The sequence below is a fragment of the Camelus bactrianus genome, chromosome 14, assembly GCF_048773025.1.
Source record: "Camelus bactrianus isolate YW-2024 breed Bactrian camel chromosome 14, ASM4877302v1, whole genome shotgun sequence".
Classification (NCBI taxonomy): domain Eukaryota; kingdom Metazoa; phylum Chordata; class Mammalia; order Artiodactyla; family Camelidae; genus Camelus; species Camelus bactrianus.
This window is the reverse complement of record NC_133552.1, coordinates 23,659,842-23,683,076: the sequence shown is the minus strand read 5'-3', so window position 1 is coordinate 23,683,076 and position 23,235 is coordinate 23,659,842.

The following is a 23,235-nucleotide window of genomic DNA, read 5'->3' as shown; positions in this document are numbered from 1 at the left end:
CAGATTTTTTGAGAAAGGGATAACATCAATTTTGTAAAATTTATCCAAATTTTAACAAATGAAAAACTAACTTTATGTAGCCAACATAACTTTCATATCAAAAGCTGACAAGCCCTTTACAAAACCTAGAGGAAAAATATCTGATCAACATCTCTCATGAACATGGATGCAAAAACCTTTAACAAAATTTTAACAAATCAAATTCAATAGTATGTATCAAGAATAATATATGATACAGAAAAGCTTATTTCATGAGTAAAAGAAATTTACCATTTTAAAATGTTATAATTTGCAAGATTAACAGGAAAATAAAAACTTATACAATCAACAAGACAGAAAAGCTTCACAAATAAGCCAGTACTTATTATTGATGGGAAGAAAAAAATTAGCTATACAAGGGAAAGTACATGAAAAAACATATGAAACATTGAGGTATTGGCAACTTTCTTTCTGAGGCCAAAGATAGTTACTACTAACACTTCTATTGAAAGACTACATGATGACAGAGATCCTAGAAATTTCAGTAAAGCAAGTAAATAAAAAGTAAAAGCCATAAGTATAAAAACAGATATAAAACAATTTTCTCCTGATTTTTTCTAAACATATTTGTTTAGCATTTAAGATCTTACATAGACATTCATCTGCATATTTCTCCAGAGTCATTCTTTGGTTTGACGGCAAATCCATAACAGTAATTTCATCATGATATTGACAGATGTTAATACTCTTTAAAGCTCATTTCATTTGTTAAGTATATCCATAAATAAGAAATCTTTACTGAACTGCTTTGGATAATGTTTTTGTTAATAAGTGTATTTGAAGTGAACTGTAAAAATTTTCAGTAGTTGATTAGCATATGCTCTCAGTGATAGAATTTTAAATGCGTACTTCTGTTACCAGACATAAAAATGATTCAACATTCTCAGGTAATGTTTATGAACTTTATTTTTTTCACTTGACAACAGGCAGACTTAAAAATGCTTCAAGAGGAGACATTTGTCTCTTTTAGAAGCAGAGAAGGGTCAAGGTAAAACAAGCCATGTATTTTACACTAGCCTTTAAAAAATATTTCACTGAAAGTATCCTGGTGCATTTTTACAATGGAAAAACAAGGCACTTCTTAAAGATTACTGTCTTCATGCTTCTAAATCAGCAAAATTATTTAGCATGATTGAGAATGCTTTACTGTTAAAGATGATTAAGAAGATTCCTAAATTTGGAACTTACAAAAACATAAATAATATTTATAATTTTGTGAAACTGGTTTCACTAAGATTTGGGATTCTTTAATTATATGTGGTCATACTAGTTAGTGCTGAGTAAATACCTATGAGGTAAAACAGTGGAAACATTTGGAGTAAATAATTACTCAGATTTCTTTCAATTCTAAGGTTCCTTCATTCTGTGCCTGTTCTCTGATTCATTCAGCTTTCGTTACAGCAAGCAGTAAGGGCTCCCAATTAACTGAATCCCTGCAAGGTTGATCTGACGCAACTGAAAAATAATATATCAGTCATGTTCTTGCCCAGTGATTTCTACTGTCCAAATGATCAGATAGGTTTGACAATAAACCAGTGTGGTTTTTTGCCTGTCAGTTGGCTATTGCTATGGTCAGAAGACCTAAATACGCAACAAATTAAAACATATTATCTTGACTTTGGATATAGCCTACAACACAAGGCATACGACTTCAACTGGTATGAGTTAGCATCTTAAAACACAACGTTTAAAATAAAGACTAGCATTTGTCAAGAGTGGAAGCTGATTTTTGGAGAAAATAAAAGGTTATGTGCTTAGATCTCATCAGTTTGTCATAAACATGTATTATTTTACTATGCCCAAGAAAGAAAAAAATACTTGACTGTTTTACCTATTTATATTGTGCTAATAAAATGAATATTACCTAAATTTGAATCAACCACTCTTGTATGGAGTTTCAACAATTTTTAATTTATCTTTAAAGAAAATAAGAAGGAAACACACTCATGCTCAAGCAAGACTGAGTCTGTCCTCCAGCAGAAATCTGGCAATGTCTGGAGACATTTTTTTGGTTTTCAACAAAATTGGGGAAAATGCTTTACTAGAAACTAACAAGTAGAGCCAAGGATACTGCTAAGCACCTCGCATAGCACAGGAACACTATGCACAGTAAAGAATGATCCTGCCCCAAATTTCAGTGATTCTGAGGTTGGGAATCTCTGACTTCATATATGGAAAAAAAAATCAAACTATTTTCTAGCATGTTCAGTTTGCTATTTTTAAAAAAAAACTGTTAGTTAATATGAGAGACATGAAACAGAGGAGTTAACACAGCTAACATGAAGATAATTTAAAATTTGGGGAGCTCTGTTTATTAAATATAGATGAGTAGAAAACAGAGAAAAATTAGTAGACATGAGCTTTTCACAGAGAGGAGAAGATGGCAAGAAATTTATCTGAGAAGGCATATGTTTCCATAAATATAAATAGGTTAGAAAATTGCTAGTGACCATTTGCTATTAGCCTACGTTTCACCTGATAATCTTTTTTTTTTCTGTTACTTGTAATAGTATATAAACATTCCAGTAGGCAAATCCACAGTTGTCTCTGGAGCATCCTAGTCCCCAAATGGTCTCTCTAAGTTTGGGGGGTTTTGGAAGGGTTGGCGGGGCTTTTTTGTTTATTTATTTATTTATTTTTGTTACCAGCATTTATTTAGTCACATACATACTGGAATAATTAATTGGAAAATAAACTATATCTCTTCAACTCCACTCTTAGACAGATTCTCTGGTATAAAGTCAATGAAAAGTAATTTTCACAATCCATATTCTTTCTTTCTCATACAAATTGGAAATCAGTTGTTTTTAAACTGAGTTTCATTTTGACAATATAAAATCCATTCATTTTCCATATGATGTCTTTATCATAAAAATAATTCAGAATAAATATGATATGACACAAATTTCCCATGGTTCATCAATATTTTTAGCTGCTATCAAACATCAAATAAAGTGATGAAAAACTGTAAGTGTTCAAATAAAATTTAAATTTCCAACAGAAATTACAATAGCTTTTTCTCAAAAAAGCTATTACATTAGTCTGCTAGGTCTGCCAAAAAAAAAAAAAAAAAAAAAAAAAAAAGCCACAAGCTGGGTCACTTAAAAAAGAGCAGAAATTTACTTCCTCACAGTTCTGGATGTTGGAAGTTCTAGAGCAAGGTGCCAGCAGTGCTGGTGTCTGACAGGATCTCTCTTCCTGGCTTGCAGATGTCCTTAATTGGTGCATACTAACACCACCTTTTCTCTTTGGTGTCTCTTCTTCTAAAGACACTAGTGCTATCAGATTAGAGCCCCACTCCTATGACTTCATTTAACCTTGATTATCTCCTTATTATAGGCTTTATCTCCACATAGTCACGTTGGGAATTAGAGCTTCAACAAAGGAATTTTGGAGAAATATAATTCAGTTCACAAGAGCTGTCTATAATTTTGTGATTTTCTAAGATTGTGACAATTCAAACAATAACAATAATATAAATTAAATTTCCATTTACTTATTTAAAATATCATAATCTTATTTGTTACTGTGTTAGTCTGTCAGGTCGGAGTACAGGGCAGAACAGAAACAGTCATTGACATCTTGCAAGTAATAGCCTAGTTGGAAAGATTTTTGATCAAATCTAATGACATTGTGAAATGCATGTTTATTCTTATAGGTTTGGAGATTTCAGGGTGGGAGGAAAGAATGTTCTTATATATTGGTTTATACTTATATTTTTAAATAACAGGTAAGGTTATGAGGATGAAAAGGGGCAGACTTAGTGTTAGTAAGGGCTTAGAGGACAGTAGACAGAATTGGAAAATTAATTCATTTCCTTAGGAGGGCAAGGGTAAAAAAAGAAATATAATAGCATCGTGAATCATCATTGAAAATGCAGTTAAGTTGATGATCATAAATTTTAAATGATTGTAAATTTAAACTTTGACTCTTTTCATCATATGAAAGGACAGAGAAAGTGGATGAAAATTTAAAAAACAGCAACAATGATAATGGAAACTATTAAATACTTTGTAGGCACTGTGATAAACACTGAATTATTTCTTTTTATAGTAGTTCTAAGAAGTATCTACTATTATCATTCTCATTTGATGATTGAGCAAACAGGCTTACAAAGCTTTGAATAGTTCTCTAAGCTATGATTAATCTAAGGAACACAGGTAGTGTGACTTCTTAAAAAGTAAGACTCTTAGGCCCTTCACTGTTTCTTACAGGGTCAGAATTTTGGCAGGTGCATGTGATATGACATCATAGATACAATAAAATTAAGTCATCCACAGGAGCAGTTGAAAGATAAATCATGCAATATTTGCTAAATGAGGTTGGAAGTAAATACCAGAGAAAGATTTGGCAGGGGGAGGTCAATATAATAAGGAAAAAGAAAAACTGATCTAGAGTACTTGAGAAAGCCAATGGAAAGGAAGAAAAAGAGGAGGGGCTGCTTAGATTGATTCTTAAATTATAGATTGTTTGGTGACATTATTATTAATAAAGGAAAATATAAATTATTATTACTGTAATCAATTAGTGAGGACAAGTAAGGAGAAATAAGAGGTAAAAAAGAAGGTGCCAAAAACTCACAAGCCAGAGTACTCAAGGATTGCCAAGGTACATCAAATGAACAGCAATGCTGTCAAACTCTGATGTGCCATCCATACCCAAGTCATCAATAAATTAAAGAATGGGAAGTTAATTAATCCAATATTGATGAGGTACTAAAAAATTTTTGTTTTTCTTTATACTCTGGGTAGAGGAGAAATGATATGGAAGCAGTAATGAATGTTTAAGGCAACATCTTCACCCTTGCTCTGAGTTATGAAGGATTTGAACAAATAAATATTTTCATTTGGTGATTATGGAAGAAGCAGTGTCCTCCGGGAATGGTCAGATTTTATTTAAAGCAGGAAGGTCAAGGAAATGTTCAGAGAATGAGGTTATGGATACAGTGTTGACAGATTATAAAACGGGCATTTCAAGCTGGAGACTGGAGAAGAAAAGTAGTCATGAAATGTAGAGGAAAAAGAGAAAAGGTGAAATGAACAAGAGTATCACAACTGAGTACATGATAGATTTAAAAAAGCAACTTGCATGCTAACTGGAAAACAACAAACAGCAGCAAATAGCAATGCTAGGCATGATGAAATTAGCCTCAAAGGTCTTTTAGAAGATGCTTATGGGCATTTAACAGACTGTAGCTGTGACTTTGAAATGAAATTTAGTAAATATGATACCAGCTTTTGGGGTTCCATTAATTTTCTTCATGGCCTCCTACTGTTGGCATGTGGTAAGGACAGCATTGCCAGGAGTCAAGAATGAGTCATGTCACCCTTTATACTGAGTTTGGGGGCTGAGGCTAGTGTTGGCAGAGGCCAAAAAGATACATGTCTGGTTCGTTCCTTGCAGAATGACAAGACTTTATCTCAATGTCCTCTCGGGTGGTAGGAAGTACTCCACTTAACAGCTTCACAGCCATGGCAGATTCTCAGGTCTTGATTTCTTTCTCCTCTGCACTGCAGTTGTACTGCCCTGGTATAAATGAATTACACATTTTGTGGAACTGACCATATTTATTTATAAACTGCTACTCTGAATAATGAACTAATAGTTTTCTTCCCAAATGGGTATCTCCCAGGATTTTTATTCTTGGAGCTTTGTTCAAAGAAATGTTTCTCTAGAGGGATTTCTATTTGGACTTTCATTTCCTCATTCATCAGAAAGAGCCCTATATTATTTGCTTTCTATAATTATGTTTCTAGACCCAATCTATAAGGAAATATATACAGATGAATCACAATAGTGGCTGAAATTGTACCATTGCTTATGTTTTTATAAATGTATTACAACATGAAGGTATAAATTTAATTTTCAAATATTTTCATAAGTCTTATTTTATTTGTTATTTATATTAACTGTTAATGATTTATTCATTCATCTACTCCACAAATATTTACTGAATGTTATATGTTTGCAACAGTACTGGTTACTGTGGATTGGAAGATAAATAATAGATGACCTCTACCCTCAAAGAGGCAGCTCTGTAAATGCATAATGTAATCAGTGAAACAACAGAAGTATGTATAAGTGGTATAATACTAATGCAGAAGAAAGAGAGATAATTTGCACATATAATAGTATATCTCAACATTATTTTTGAGAAAGAATAGATGTTGAAGTGAGGTTATAAAATAGGAATAAGCTTTTACCATATATGACAAAAAGAAGTAAAAGCCAAAATGGACCAACATTTTCTAAGGCATGCACCCACAAAGTTGTAAGGAATTGCAGTCAGCTTTCTCCTGCTAGGGGATGGTTGGATTAGTTCCCAAGAACATGTATACCATGCAAACAAGTTGAAGTTTATTCTTGAAGCAGTTAAAAGTTTCTCATATCTAGCAATCAGTTCTGGAGTACAGAGTTACAAAGGTGGGAAAAGAATCAGACTTATGTGTAGTTTATTTTGCTTCCAGTTTTCTATAATCTTTATTGAAAAGATTGGTTTTCTGAATTAAAAAGATAACTACATGAGGATAATTATTTCAAATATCCATTATAGTTTATATACATTTTATAAATTATTTGCTGGATTTTTTAAGTTGTATCCTTTGATTCCTATAGGTAAGCAGATGGTAGATAGATAGATAGATAGATGATAGATAGACAGATAGATAGATAGACTCCTTCTGTAGGTCATTAAGACAGCTTTAATGATTCCCTCAGTTTGATTTAATTTTAGACAGTTTTCTTCCTAACTTAGGCCACTCAGTAGTCTTGGGATATCAAAATTCCAGACCTTGCAATTGCAAATTCTTTCTCTGCCCCTTTGAGATATAAATCTTCTACAACCCAGGATATTCTTCCTTGGTAACCTGGGAGACATTCTTTTGAAATGTAATCATCGAGAAAAATAGATCCCCTTACTCCCGTTCTCTGTGGGAGAATAGGAGCTTTACTTCATTAAGTGCCAATTAGTACATGCAGATCATCCTATTGCATGGACCAAACTCTCACCTTTCCTACTAGCTCAACCCAGTGCTTTCCCCTATTGCAACAGTCTTGAATAAAGTGTTCCTTGTTATTTAACTCCATCCAATATAATTTCTCTTTGACATCACAAGGCTAAACTTAGAAGGTGATAAATTATAAACCTAGGTAGTTTTCTTTCAGTCCAGCTGAAATTCTCTTTATGTGTGATGGATATAGATTACAGAGAATGGAATAAGCTTTTTTTTCTGATTCTTAATAGTCTATCATGGTAAAATTTTTCATAATTTTTGTCTCTATAAGATTTTATTTGTTAGAGTGTAGTAGCTGCCTTCAGATACATGTAAAATCTGCAGATTACATTTATAATATTAAGCAGTACCTATTAAATATAAAGTTCCTTGATAACAGGGAACATGACTTAAAATTACTTTCTATCCATCATCTCACCTTAAAAGGGATGCTGAAACAACCAGATTTTAAATAAATGTTTTGCATGGTAGGGAAATTCTTATAACAGTCAACTCATGGATGAGGAAAATCATTGGAAGAGGAAACAGGTGCAGGTCCACACTAAATAAAATTATGGAGATTATTTCAATCTGATTATAATCATGATGGCTAGTGTTTAGTTATATCTGTATAATTTCAGTAAATGGAGTTGATCACCATATGGCCGATTTTGACTTACTGAGAAGAACACACACACACACACGAACACACACACACACACCCACACACACACACACACACACAGAAATATTCCTATGATCATAATGCCTTTGCTCAACATACAGATGTGTCCTTTTAAAAGATATGTATCTATATTTAGAGCTATGTAAATATAGTTTCAATATACATGAAAATTTGAAATTGCAAACTGGTTTAAGTGATTACTTCTACAGAATTTAAAAGATATTCTTGTCTTCACACATTACAAAATGACTTATCATTGAGTACATCTAAATAGAGGTATATGCTGTTACATTTAATTGTTTTATGGATCATTAACTATTTGTCCAACGGATATAGGGTTAGTGGTCATTAGCACTCAAGGATCAAAATGAACAAACATAAAACTAATCACATAGATAGTTTCACTTGTAAGAATCATATTTATAGAAATTTTGCTTACAGAAATTTCATGTGCAGATCCATATTTTTAATGACACAGACTATGTATGGTGTTTTCCACTGGCAGATTTTTTTTGAAAACTTATATTGGAATTATTTAAAATTTTAAAAGAAGAAAATAATTTGTGCAATTTGTCTTGCATCTGTTTAGTGACCTGAAGCAGTCGCCTGTTACACAACACACTAACATCTAAAAAGTTTGGTGTCTTGTCCAAAGACATAAGGGTTTAATTTGGTAATAATAACATTTTCTTTATTACTCATAACTGTAACACAGGAAAAACAGAGTAAATTATTTCCATTCTTTCGTAAAATTATATGCACTATCTTCCCATTATAAGAAGTTAAATATCTCTGTATATTCTCAAATTGATATTTATATAAACCAGGTATAAATTTTATAAAGATTTTTAAATAATGAAGTTTATTTTAAAACATTCTTTCATGAAATTTTTGACAACTTCAATATTATATTCACTTATAAATTACCTTCTTAGTTTAAATTGGCTTATCAAGCTCTTTTTCTTCATATATTTTAATAAATAAGAATTGTTTTAAATTAAATTTAATGTATTTTAAAAGGAAAATTTTTCTTTGCATTTGGTACGTATCTGAATGAGCAATCAAAGGGATTAGATAAAGACCATGTTAATGTTACAGGAGGCAAAGTTTAAATGAAGAAGGAAACACTAAACCACAGAACACCAGCTCTTTTCAGACACTCTCTTCTACTTTAATCTTCAGTCTCGGTTGGTTCTCCCTCCACCTTCCCTTTCACATGATAGACACATTTAGAGTTTAAGACAAATAAGGCAAAGCAGAAACGCAGCCCAGATCTTTTGAGATACTTCTTTTTCCAGGGAGTTAATTTTTACAGTATGCTCCACAGCCAGTCTCATCCTTGAATATCTTATTTCAGAAGATTATTAGGGTTTAAGAAAGCCTCAAGCATATTTGCTTGCTATTATTTAACCATAAACAGTCATTAAGAGACAAACTCATTAACATGACTTGGACTGACACATAACCCCACCCATTACAGAGATGAGACATTCGGATAAAAAATCAGTTCTATGCTTAATAAGCTTTTTGTTATCTATGTGGATATTCACCAAAAATTCCTCTATGCTTCTAAGGGAAAACAGCCAATGACTGTGCTTGTCAACTAAACATGAAAACTAAAGTGGCTTCCCACCCAAAGCAAGAAGATACGTGAGCCATCGCCTCCTGGATCCACAGGAGGATCCACCCCATGAATATTCAGGCACCATTCTAAACTGGATCACAGCATTCAGAAAATGCCAAAATAGCATGGAAAATCTGTCCCACCTGCCAGATCCTGGTCAAGGCTTAAAACACTACAGGGACAGATTTCCAACCCAATGATTCCCAACCAATGAGTTGGACCTTCTTGGAAGGTAAATCACATTAGCCTGTCAAACACATAATACATTGTTACGGTTTTTGTTTAAATAGTTATCTTTAAGGACATTTAAATAATAAGATAATTTATCAAATAATATACCCATTTTTTAGCATTTCTGATATTCATTATTTTTTGTAGATTTGTTTGCTTTCCTTTCCTCCCCCCCCCATTTGTGTTGTTGTTTTGTTTTTTCTTTCTGCCCAAAGTGCTTCTTTTAGCCTGTCTACTCAGGCATATCTGTCTGCTGGTGATGATTTTATTAAAATGTTATATGTATAACAATGTGTTTCTTTTGTTTTTGTTAATGAAGGATACTTGTGCTGGGTATAGAATGGCAGACACACTATTTCCTTCAATACTGTAAAGATGCTGCACCATTATTTTCCCTCTCAGGTGTTTTCTATCAGATAATCTGCTTTCAGTTTTATGTTTGCTTCTCTGTATACAACATGCCTTTTTTCTTTAACCGTGTTTAAGGTGTTTTGTTTTGTTTTGTTTTGTTTTTCTCTATTTGCTTTGAGCAGTTTGAATATAATGTAGGTTCACTGAATTTTCTTCATGTATCCTGTGCTGGGGGTTCATTGAACTTCTTCGATCTGTGGACTCATAGTTTTATTTAGGTTTGAAGCATTTTAGCCATTGTTTCCTTGTACTCTTTTCTGCTTCTCCCTGTCTGTCCTTTCATTTGAGGATTCCTTTTGCACATTTAGTAGGCCTCATAATTTTCCTTCAGTTCACTGAGTTTTTTCATCTTTAGTTTTTTTCTCTCTGTGTTTAATTTTTGGTAGTTTCTAATGCTGTGTCTTCAAATTCACTAAACTGCCCTTCTGCAATGCATACTATGCCACTAACTCCAAAGTCTAGAGTCAGTCTTCTTAATAATTTTCTGGTAAAAAGCTGAATACATAGAAATTCATAATATGGTTTGGTTCCACTGCTTTGCTGTCAAAATCAGGAAATGCATCATTGAAATAATCATAGCATGAGGTCTGGAGCTGAGCATAGAATTGCTAAATATAAATATCTTTGTAATAAAAGATTTAAGTTCTAACTCTGGCTGTTACAAATTTGCTATTTGATCTTGGTAAGTCCTTTAACAAAAATTAGCCTCCATTTTTTTCAAACTTCATTAAAGTAGAATAATTCTTTTTATATAAAAGGGTTAATGTGAGACTTAAAATGATTTATAGGAAAGATTTTATTAAACACTGAAATCTACATAAACTTAAGAGAGTGTTCTTATTTAAATATTTTAATAGAGACACATTAAATTCTATGGTGGTAGTTTGTGTGCAAATAACAGCTGTATAATGAGTCCTAATGAGTCTTTTGTCTCAAGATGACACCTGCTACTCCTAATGCATGATGTTTTGATTAACAAAAAAAAATTTTACACTGTGTTTAGTCCAGACTGTTTTACTCCTTTCCATTTATTTTGCTCTAGAAACTAAAATAATCTGTATTTAGACATCTTACATAAAATATAAGTGGAAAATATTAAAAAAATAACAAACTAGTTATATAGTAACATGCTTATAAAAAGGTTTTTTTTTTAAATTTACTTTTATAGAAGTATTTGTTATCAACACAACTAAATACTAAGTCCCTGGTATATAAAAATTATTGCATCCTCAAAGCCAGAAGAATTGGATTCTTATTTAAAACCCTAAAAACACACATATAGTCTAAGCAAGGTTTATATATTCTGAGCCTGTTTTCTTCCCTGTAAAGGACTGTATTTTATGACTTCTAGTAACTTTTAATTAGGATAATTATATATTTGAGATAATAATAAATATATCAAAAATTGTGAAGATTAAAAATTGTTCATACTAGATATTTTAATTTTTTATTATGGAATATTCTAAGTCTGAAGAAGCAGAGAGAATATATTAATGAACCCCACTGTACAGTTCTTTCAGCTTAAACAATTATCAATTCATGTGCGATTTTGTTTAAACTGTACACCTACTATTTCCACCTTTCATCTTATGATTTTAAAGCAAATTCCACACACCATATATTCTTAATCCAAAAATACATTGACATATATCTAGAAAATATGCCATGATACCATTTTTCTAACCAAAGATGAATAATAATAACTTAGGTAAAAGTAAAGTGAGGGGAGGGTATAGTTCAGTGGTAGAGTGTGTGCCTAGCATGCACAAGGTCCTGGGTTCAATCCCCAGTAACTCCATTAAAAATACATAAATAAAAACTGAATTACCTCCTCCCTGTAAAAAATAAAATAAAAAAAAGGTCAAGTCAGCATTCAAATTCTTTTAATTTGCCCATAAATTTTTAAAATATATTTTATTTAATTTAGAATTTAAATGTTTGGATCTTTTGCTGTCTATAAAGTATATTTAATCTTTAGGATTTCTCTTCTTATGTCTCATTTGTTTAATAAACTAGATAATTTGCTGCATGGAGTTTGCCTCAGTTGGAGTTTTACTGATTTCACTCCTAGTTGTCAATTAATAGATAATTATACACCCTTCAGTGCCTGTATTTTGATAATTAAAAATGTTTAAAAATCAGATTCAGATTTGATCAATCAGATAAATCAGATTCAGGTTTGGGTTTGATTTTCTAGCAAGACCATTTTTTAAGTTGTTTTGCGATTGTCTCCCTTTTGCATTGTATGTAGCCCATGAGTTTCATTGCCTAGAGCCATGATTTCATTAAGAAGTTGCACATGATGGCAGTCTGTCACTTCTTCTTCATTTATGACCTGAAATTTCTTTAAAGAGTCTGTAGGGGCAGGGACTAAAGGAAGATAAGAGTAATTTTAACAAAGTCTGTTTATACCAATTTCTCTGGCTTCTGCTCCCTGTCTCTAGCGGTCAGAATTTCTTCCTCCTCTTTTTAAGGAGGGTACCTGTCACAAGGGAGCGTTACCTCTTGCTTTCAGGAGGAAAGGGTGAGGGTCAGAATGCTCCTTTTGCATCTGCTATTTTTCAAAAGCTTTTAGCTCAAAATAATCCTCATGCCAAAATGGCGTATTTGAGGGTGGCATACTCTGTCACCCTTCCAGTGTAAATCCCTCATCAAACAGGAATTCTCCTGCACAGGCAGGGTAAGTGCTGGAGTCGTGTCCTTTATTTGCCAGCTTTTGAATTAGTAGGGTATTTACCCAATGTTCTGCAACTTGTCCAATGAGCTGTTGCCATTGTTGCTTTTTTTATCTTTATGAATCTACGATGGTAAACACATTTGATATGTTTTAATTCTTTACAATTATTATTTTTATGAGGCTCACTTTTTTTTTCCTTTGATCAGTGACAGCCTCTTCAAGTTGGTTCCTACATCCTTTTGGGAAAACATTTGTTATTTTTGGAAACTTCTACAGTTTCTGGCATGACAGATCTTACATATGTCCTGCCTAGAATCTGTAATCAGCACTTGATACAAGTAGCTCTTCTTTGGGAAATTCTTCTTAGAGATCACAGTCCATACACTAGTGATATTCATACTACTAGATTGACCCTGGTGTTTAGTCCTTTTTATTAGAAAGGAAAATTTGATAAATTAATATTTCCTATATAAAGTCATCAGGAATTCATACTAAAACTCCCAATTCCAATTCAGGACAACAAAGGCTTTACTTAACCATTTATAGCTATTTCTCATTTGTCCCATTCTGAAAATCTGGTCACCAACACCATCGATATAATTATTTAATTACTTTGTCGAACAATACAAATGCAACTGTGTTACAATTACAATGCTAGCACTACCTCTAATCTTAAAATAGTCTTAAAATAACTATACCAACACTACTTCCAATCTCATGACTAAAATCAGGCTGATTTTCCTTTTGCTTTTATTTGTTTGTGTTGTCCACTGGGTAACTTTATTTGAAGATATTTGAAACAATTTTTCTATTAGCTATCTTAACCACTGGATATACAATTAAAGTAATTTGTGTAATTTGGACTTCAAGCTATATAAATACAGTTTTAAAGAAAATTTTCTTATGTTGATATATAAAGTAAACAGTTACAAAGTTAAATACACATAGCAGCCCAAGAGTTAGCATCCTTGTGTGTACATGTCTGTTTTAGATACATTACTAGATTCTGTTGGCTAATATTTTTTTTAATATTTTACTTCAGTTTGCTTAAGTAAAATTGGCCTACGTTTTTGATACAATATTTTTATGTTTGAGGATTAATGTTACACTTATGTATTTAAAAGAATTTGGAAATTTAGAATTTTGAATCTATGTGCTAAAGAAGTCAGAGTAGCACATTAGTATGTGATTTTTAAAGCTGTGACAAAACACCCCTTTGAAAATATTGGATCCTGGTAGCTTTTTGTGAGTAATCTCTTTAGCTCTTTTTAATTTCTCCTATGTTTATTGATTCTTTAGATTTATAGACTGGAGTCATTGTCTATAAGTTGGCTTTTCCTAGAAAATTATCTATTTAATTATGGTTTTTAAGTGTATTTACAAAGATTTGTACAAAAATCTTTATGAGTAATTTTCTTTATTTACTTGGTTTTGATGGTTATTTCTCCTTATCAGTTCTAATGTTTTTTGGTATTCTGTTATGTTTTAGTTTTTCTCCTGATTAGATTGGCTAATGTCCCATCTACTTTTTTATTTGCGCCTAGTAACAAAAATTAAATTTTCATACACATTTCAGATGACAAAACTATGTTTGAATCCTGACTTAGTTTTTGTCAGCTTATTTAATCTGTCTAAATTTCTTTATCTGTAGGGTAATACACATTGTAAGGATTTAAATGACAAAGAAATATAAAATTTTTAAGCTCAAAAATTGATACCTGGTAAACAATATTCACTCTCATTATTATTAGTAACTATTGATAACAAAGAAAACAACAACAAAATTTTATTCTCATATGTATTTTTAATTATTTTAACAGAATCACTTAGTGGTTGTACTAAGATATATAATGATTGCCTTATTTAGAACAGCTGTATGGTTAATGGAAGTAGGGTAAATCATTTCATAAAATTAGCAATACTTAAATTATGAGTATTACAGTTCTGAATGGTCAGATCTATAGTGTTGGTCATAATGACAATTTTGTTTTTAAATGTAAACTAGTAATTCCCAAAAAAAACCCAATTAATTTAAAATTCTTGATTTTTTTTTTGCTTCATTATCATTCAACACAGACAAGAAACAAAACTAAAAAAAAAAAAAGTGAATTAAAACTACAAATACCAACTCTAGAAATGACTGAAATAATCTTATCATATTTTTATGCAGCTAATATTTCAAGTACTATCAATGTCTACTTTGAATGGAGCAGTGACCGTCACAGTATTCTGTGAAAGACTGAGTTAAAAAAGAGGGGAAAATGGGTTACCAAAAACATTCAACATACTAAGGAGAGATAATAATTTTTATTCACACCCTACAACGTCATAGGGAAAAATAAAAGATAGCTAACTTGTGTAGTATCACCTAGTAAAGTTTATAATAACTAATTAAAATTATTAGGACCTCTAATAAATATAGAAATTAGGAAACTCTAAGATAAGGTTAACTTTTACTTAAGTAACTAGTAGTGTAGATTTGTTTTTAATGAAATTCCATTACAAGTCTTCTACTTGTAATGTGTGAATATTAAGTTGACATGAGGGGTGTTGTCCTGTATGTTTGCATGTGATGTGTGCCTGTGTGGGAGAAAGAGAGAGAGACAGGCAGAAAGAATGCAATTTGTAAAGTTTAAGGAAACTTCGATACATCAGCATTCTATCATTCTGTTAACATTTGAAAACATTTTTAAGTGCAAATTTTCCTTCGGGAGTGGGCAAGGTGACTGCTGGTTTATGTTGTGCATTCAAAAAACCACTTTTTTTTAAGTTACTACTATGTGCCTGTGGAGCATTAAGATTGCACCATATTAAAATTAAAACAGCAATATTTTATGGAAAGCTAAGTATGTAAATCTAAAATTAAAATAAAATACAGTAAATACTGCAATAGTCAAAGTTTGAATCCCTTGACACTGTTTATAATAGTTTATCTTCACATAACATATGTAAGCACATAAAGATACATACATATATATCAAAAATATGCAATTCTAAAACTGAAACTGTTATCTTTCCATTGTTTAAAAAAGTACACAATTTTCTTCAAATGCAAAGGATGGTAAAATCACAAAAACTGTGTCCTAATACAGTAAACAATCTAAAATGCCGTTCACAAATGTTCATGTTACATGCGTTCTTATGTAGGAAAATGACAAGTTTGTTTTTTTTTTTTCCCCCTTATAAAGCTTGTTCTCTGATCTGGTGTCTATTAACAGTGGAATCTAGCAGGTCCCTGAGGTCTAAGGCACAAGATCTGTTTGAGAAAATGCGGGATGTGGTATCATTTGTGATCCGAAAAGTGAGCCTGGCAAGGTAGGAGAAAAGGGACTCCACACAGGATATAAATTTGACTTTCAGAATAAAACACTTTGTGTAATTTATTTTACCCGATTTCTCCTTCCCTTTTTCCCATTCCAATTATCTCTCTTATTCAACTCCTATTACAGATCTCAGCCACTGGCAAAAGTAGCACACAAGAGTGATTCCTCTGAGGCACAAGCTCGTGCTCATCCCGGATTGCTCAGTAGTCCCTCTAAATTTTGCGGCTTGAATTCCCAGAGCACGTCACCCTTACAATAGCAGCCAGTGACCCCAAAATGATAAGTAGAAGCAAATGTCCCAATTGCTTATGGTAACTTGACTTGCCCAAGGTCGGAACAACCCAGTTATCTGTTTAGGAATCCCTGATGAGGACTTGGACTGATTTTACCTTTCTTCTGAATGAGTCTGAAACTCCAAAATGCCTTGTAGAAACAGAACTGTGACTCTGAAAATATAAATCATCTTCATGATAGCATTGTCTTTAATCTTATGTACTAGACGGAGCATTCTTGAGACTGTAATGTAAGCAGTGATTTGCTTGAGTAAAAGTGGCTAAAAAGAACATGCATTGTAGGCACCCTGGGATTTGGTGACAGTTCTTCATAAATAAACCTAGTGGAGGAAGTTGCAGGGAACGGTGGATAAATAGACAACAGCCTAGAAAGTGCCCAGTGAGGTAGGTCTAATTATCTCACTAATCACATAAGTAGATGAACTTCTCTTATTATTCCTTGAAGATGGCTGCCTCTTTCTCAGAGAAGTCTAAATCATTACAAACTTCATCCTCACCTAACAAAAATCAGTGATTATCCAATTAGTAAGTTGCTCTTCGGCTAAGGTGCTTAATTAAAGACGTTTGACATAATGTCTCTTTCTTAGATCTTAGAAGCTGGAAATCTTAGGATTGATATTGACCAGTCAGCAGCTTCAGACGTAGGCTTCTCCATACCTCAGCATGCCCCTTCCAAAGAAGCCAATAGGCTCCTATCAATAGTAATAGCCATTAATGATTGCATATTTACTATGAGACATGCATTATACATGCATTCATTTAATTCTCAAAAAATTCAGAAATCTGACGTTATTTTGCTATTACTTTCTTACACAGATGAAGAAACTGAGACTTTAAAATGTTACATAATTATTCTAAAGTCTCCCTAATAATAAATAGAAATCAGTTATTGGAAACTGAGTGGTCTCCTGCTTGAAAGTTCATTGTTTCTCCAGTCTAAAACCTGATTCTTATTATTCTATAATCAAGCCAACCTTGTGGGTAAAGTATGCATTATAATAAATGAGACTAATACATTGAGCTGTGGTGCTGCCAGGCTAGAAACTTATTGGTCTTCAGTAGGAAAATTGCTGACTTTATAAATTATTTCAACATTACAATCACTATTTAAAAAGTATCACTGAGATAATAAAATATTGTATAAGAATGAAAATATGTAACATTTAATGGAATTTATGGAGGGAAATAAACTGGGAAGGGATATGAAAATCTCACTTGGCAGATTGGGGCATTTATTACCTTTTATACACACACACACAAACACACACACACACACACACACACACACACACACACATATATATATACACATACACACGTGACTATTTTTTGTTAGGTGAGAATGATATTTGTAATGATTCAGAGTTTTCTAAGAAGCTGCCGTCTTCCAGGAAAAATTGAGTTCAATCCATTTATTTGATTAATATGATGATAAGACCTACCTCACTGGGCTTTCAAGATATATTTATACACACATACATATACACATAGGTATACTTTGACATACAGACACACAAACTTCTAATGTCATTGCTTGATATTGACACATTTGGCTACTATATAATTAAATAACTTAATTACTGAGTTAGCCAATGGTTTATGTTGCAATACACAGCACCAAGGCTAATTAATTAAAATAAATGAGCAAATGAATTAATGGATTACATACACTTACATATAAACTATGTAAGACATCTCTCATGCTTATTCTTTCATTTTATCCAGTAAAACTTCCAAATGTCAGTAGAAGTAGCTGTTAAGAAGGAAATATTTTGTTTTTAATTATTTTATGTTGCTGTTGGAGAAATTAGATGCACATGCATAAAAATATAGCATATTGCAAATATAAATCATAAAGACCGTTTTTATTAACACATTACTGTATTTTCATGTTTTAAAAAATCTTGAAATACCAATTCTGTACTGAAAAAGAGTCACCGATACTCTGGATACACAATGACTAAATCATCTTGTTTTAATGGCCTTATAGCTGGTCTTTAGTATAATCGGGCATTGATTTAACAGTATAGAACTTACTATAAAATACAAATTTATAAGAAGTTACATCTCATGTGAACAGGAAATACTTTGGGTAAATAGTTTTGAATTTTTCTTTTTTTTAAACTTCTCCCTCTATGTTTTATCTTTGAAATGTTCCTTCTCTGCAATTTATATACCATCACATGCTTTCAGCGTCAACCTGCTATCCTGAATTTAAATTTAAGCTACACTTGTAAAAAAAAAATTTTTTTAAGTAAAAATTGGCTTAAAGAACACCTAAAGTAGTATTCTTTCATAAAATTTGAAGCTTTTTTTGAGGAAAAGCCCCCAAAACTTCATGTAGTTCAGCTCTATTTTTGTTAGAAGACTATTCCTTCTAAAAGAATTCTGATTATTATTCTGCAATGTAATAATTTTGATTTAACATTTTAATTTAGCAATATCTAAAAATTAATAAAAGGAAATCACTGGACATTCAGTACCTCAAGTTGCATTATACATTTTCTTGGTAGTCCAGTATGCTGCACTCAGTTAGTCCTATATTGCCCTATAGAAAGTCACGCCTAAAATTATTGCACTAAAATAAAAATATTAATTTATTATCTCTCATTCTGCTTGTAGGTCAGAAACTCAAGCAGCAAAGAGCAGAGATATTCTCAATGTATGAGACCTCAGGTGGAAAACTCAGAATACGATGGATAGTAGCATCTGAAGATTCCTTCACTCACACATCTGGTGGTTGGTGTTGGCTCTAGGCTGGGAGCCTAGCTGGACATTTGGTCAGAAATTACTACACGTGCCTGTCTATGTAACCTAGACTTCCTTGCAACAGGTGGGCCGTGTTCCATAGAGAAGTGTCCCAGGTGAGAAACAGCAGGGCAGAAAATATATTTCCTTTTTTGTTCAATGTTTGGAAGCCAAGCAGCATCTCTTCCACCATATTCTATTCTATCAGCAGTTGAGCAGGCTCAGTGGGAGGGAACAAAGACTCCTCACCTCTTGACAGAAGCTTAGCAATGTCATACTACAAGCTGATGTGTGGGATGGGATTTATTGTGTTACCATAGTTTGTTTTTTGGGCTTCAAAAATAGAAATAATTCCAATTCATTCCCTCCCACAAAGTCCCAAGATTTCTTCCTATTAACATATCTATTCACAGTCCAGGATCTTATCCTGTAAATAAGGTTCAGATGCAGATGAATCTCTTGTGCTGCTGTTCCTGGACCACACCTCTTCAAGTACAGTTCTTTGCATTCTAAAGATCCATCAAATTAAGAGAAAAGTGAATATGCCCCCCTCTACTCAATATATGGTGGCTACGCAGACATGTGTAATTACTACAGATACTCCCATCCAAGAAGGAAGAAAACTGAAGGCACAAACAGATGTCACTGCTCTATAGAAATTATGAAATTCAGCTAAGCACATGATGCTTGCTGATTACTTGATTAGGATGCAATCTTATTTCCTGGAAATGGTTTTACACAGCTGTTTGACACACACTCTAGTTTTTTGGCTACCTTATGAGTCATTATTACATCTCCATAGGAAATAGCAAATATTTGCAGCTAAGTATTTTTCTCAGCCTGATTCTGTTTGTCATTTGGACTTCGAAGGCATATTTATATTTTGTACCATTTTTTTAATTTTGATTCTGATCCAGTTGTATTTCTGTCAATATAATTCTCTTAAAAACTTTGTGTGTTTTCTATGGAACCTATATGGATTTTTTTCCATTAAAAAACACACACACACATATAAAAATTGGGGTGGAATATATTCTTCTCAACCTGGTATTTCCTGTAAGTTTACTGTAGGATAAAACCATTAATATTTTTAGAGGCACTTACTTTCTATTTGAGGCACCAACTTAAAACTTTCTGAGTTCTTAATCAAGACTTTTACAGGCAAAACATTAGCTCCATCTTTATAATATGGTTCTTATCAATGTCCTTGATGCAAGATTAGTTCAGTAGCCATTTCATAATTTTAGCATTAGTTATCACCTGGAGACACCAGGAATCAGCCAAAAAAAATTATTTTCAGACCCAGAAAGCCATAAAAGCTTTATGTATATTCATTCATTCTTTGGCTAATCTGTGTTCTCATTTTACAACATGCATTTAGAAGAAATAAACAGATATATTCAACAGAAATCTCCTTAACTACATTATTGACTTCATTAAGTACATTTCCTTTAGAAAAAAATTACTGAAAGAAACAGGTTGCTGTTGTTGCTGTTTTAATTTTCTACAACTATGTAATAACATTTATAGCATCCTCAAGGGTCATCAGATTTCTGCTTAAAAAGTCTCTTCAAGGTCATTTCTACTTATGGCTGCCACTTGATCTCAAGGTCACTGATCCAAATTTTAGGGTTTGTTTATTTGTTTTTGTGAAAGAACAACACTGTAAGCTGCATAGTGAAAAACAGTTAATCTATGTGAGTTATTTATCACTGCATAACACATTAACCTTAAATGTAGTGATTTAACATCAATAATATAATCCTTTCTGTGGATTTCAGCAGAGCACAGGTCACATGGCTTTTTTCTTCCCCACAAAACTTACTATCTCATCTAGGAGACTTGAACACTGAAGACTGAAAATATCTGAAAGTTTATTATGTAGATATTTGGTAGTTGAACATAATTGTTAGTTAGGTTAGCTGGAGTAAAACCACATGGACATTCCATGTGGCTTATTCTTCCTGCCACATGATAGCCAGGTCCACAAGAAGTGTACAGAGAGAGAAATAGGCAGAAGCAATATTACCTTTTATAAACTTTGAGCTTCAGCAGTCATGCAGTATTACTTCTGCCACATAATACTGAGTGATGCAGTGACTACGCCATGGTCCAGTTTCAAGAAGGGCATAGCCTCACCTTTTAGTAGAGGGGAGTCTAAATCATAATATAAGAAGAGTATGTGCGGTGGTATGTATATTGACATAGTCATATTTGGTAAATACAATCTTCATCATCCAGAAACATGAGTTAGAACAAAAAATACCAAGAAACTGAGGAATTCCAGAACTCATCATAAGAAACTTATTTTAAGAATGGCAAGTTATGCCATAAAACAAAGTATATTTAGTTGTATTGGGGGAGAATAGGTTCTTGCCTCATTCAGGAAAGAATTTAAGAGCAAGGCATGGTAAAGTGAAAGCAAGTTTATTAAGAAAGACACACACTCCGTAGACAGAGTGCAGTCTGTCTCTCAGAAGGGAAAATGGCTTAGGAGATGCACATTCCATAGGCAGAATGTGGACCATCTCAGAAAGGTGAGAAGGAGAGAAGCTGAAGGGTGTGGGGTGCTTAAAGTAAAAGTAGATGCACGCCCCATAAACAGTGTGAATTGTCTCAGAAGGCTAAAGAGGATGACAGAGTGAGAGTGACCGTGAGATATGGAGTTGTTAGGTTTTACGGGTTCAATAATTTCATATGCTAATGAGTAGGAGGATTATCCCAACTACTTTGGGGAAGGGGTGAGGATTTCCAGGAAACACCCCCCCACCCACTTTTTGACCTTTTATGGTCAGCCTAGGAACTGTCATTGCTCCTGTGGGTGTGCCATGAGGCTCAAGTCTACTGGAAGTCAAATCTTCTGCCACCTTGGTTCTAACTAGTTTGTCCTGTCCTCAATGGCTGCATCATTCCTTCAATGGTTGTGCCCCACCCCCTTTCCTCCCGCTTCATTTGCAGCACCAATTTTTCAAAATATATTGAAGTATGAATTAATTTTTTGCCAATAATGATACCAATGATGCATTTTTAATATTACTGAGAAGGAGAATATGTCCATTCTCAAATTACTCACTCTGAAAAATCCACTTTACCAAATGATTCCTGGCTACTTTATAAAGAGTGGCAAATCAAATATGTATATATTTCAATGTAGGGAAAATTTCTCATTTATGTATGTTGTGTGTATTTTTGATACTAATTGACCACTAATTGTGCCTGAGTAGTGATCAGGCATATAACTGATAAAATTAAATTCTGCATGGAATGGTTTAATTGATTTTTTTGTGTGTGTAAGATAGCAATATAAATTATCATAGTTTACTTGGTTTCCTACCATCAAAATGCTTCATCTGCATAACTGGGGTCACAGTCTTTAGTTAAAGTTTTGAGAGAATAATGATGAAACATGAATGAAAATAATGTATACTTGCTGTTTAAAGGCATACAGGAACTTCACCCTTTATTCATTTCTTTCTATAATTTCCTGTGTATTTTCTGGTGGTCAGGGAAAAGATACCGAAATTATGACTAGAAAAAAAACTTTCAGAAAACAGAAATATGAACCACTTGCCCAAGGGCTGTCTGGTAAAAAGACTAAAAAATTTGGATAATCTAAGGTCTAAAATTTTATACTCTGGTAGGAAATGTAGGCTGCAATATAATCTCCCGTGAAGTCTGTATACTTGTATGCATAGACACAGAAAAGTGGACCACATAAAAACAAAGCCCCCCAAAGTAGTAAAGGCAATGTCCTTACACTGTGGGTGAGCTGCTGATAAAAAGAGCTTTCCCAGTGAGGAGGTCTCACTTTTCTCACAAGAAGCTTTAACAATGCCTATCATTTATTGTGTACTTGGCACTTAAGATAGGTGAATAGCAGACAGAACAAAAATCAAATAGCCATTATCATTACCATCCTTCTCATTCATCAACAGCATATCAGTGCTTTGTGCATAGTTTGAATGAAAAGAATCCACACTTAATAGTGGATTGATGGATAATTTTAACTACCTCACAGCTTTCCCAGTGAATGATCTCTTAGAAGAGATTAGAACTCATCATAAACCCCGTCATTAGTGTGATCAGTAGAATTCCATTACTGTGCTGCTTATTTGTTAAATATGTTCCAGTTGAAAGTTACAAAATTAAAAAAAAAAGTTTCATGTGCTTTGTCTCTTACAGGTACTCAAAAAGCCAGCAACCACTGTCACA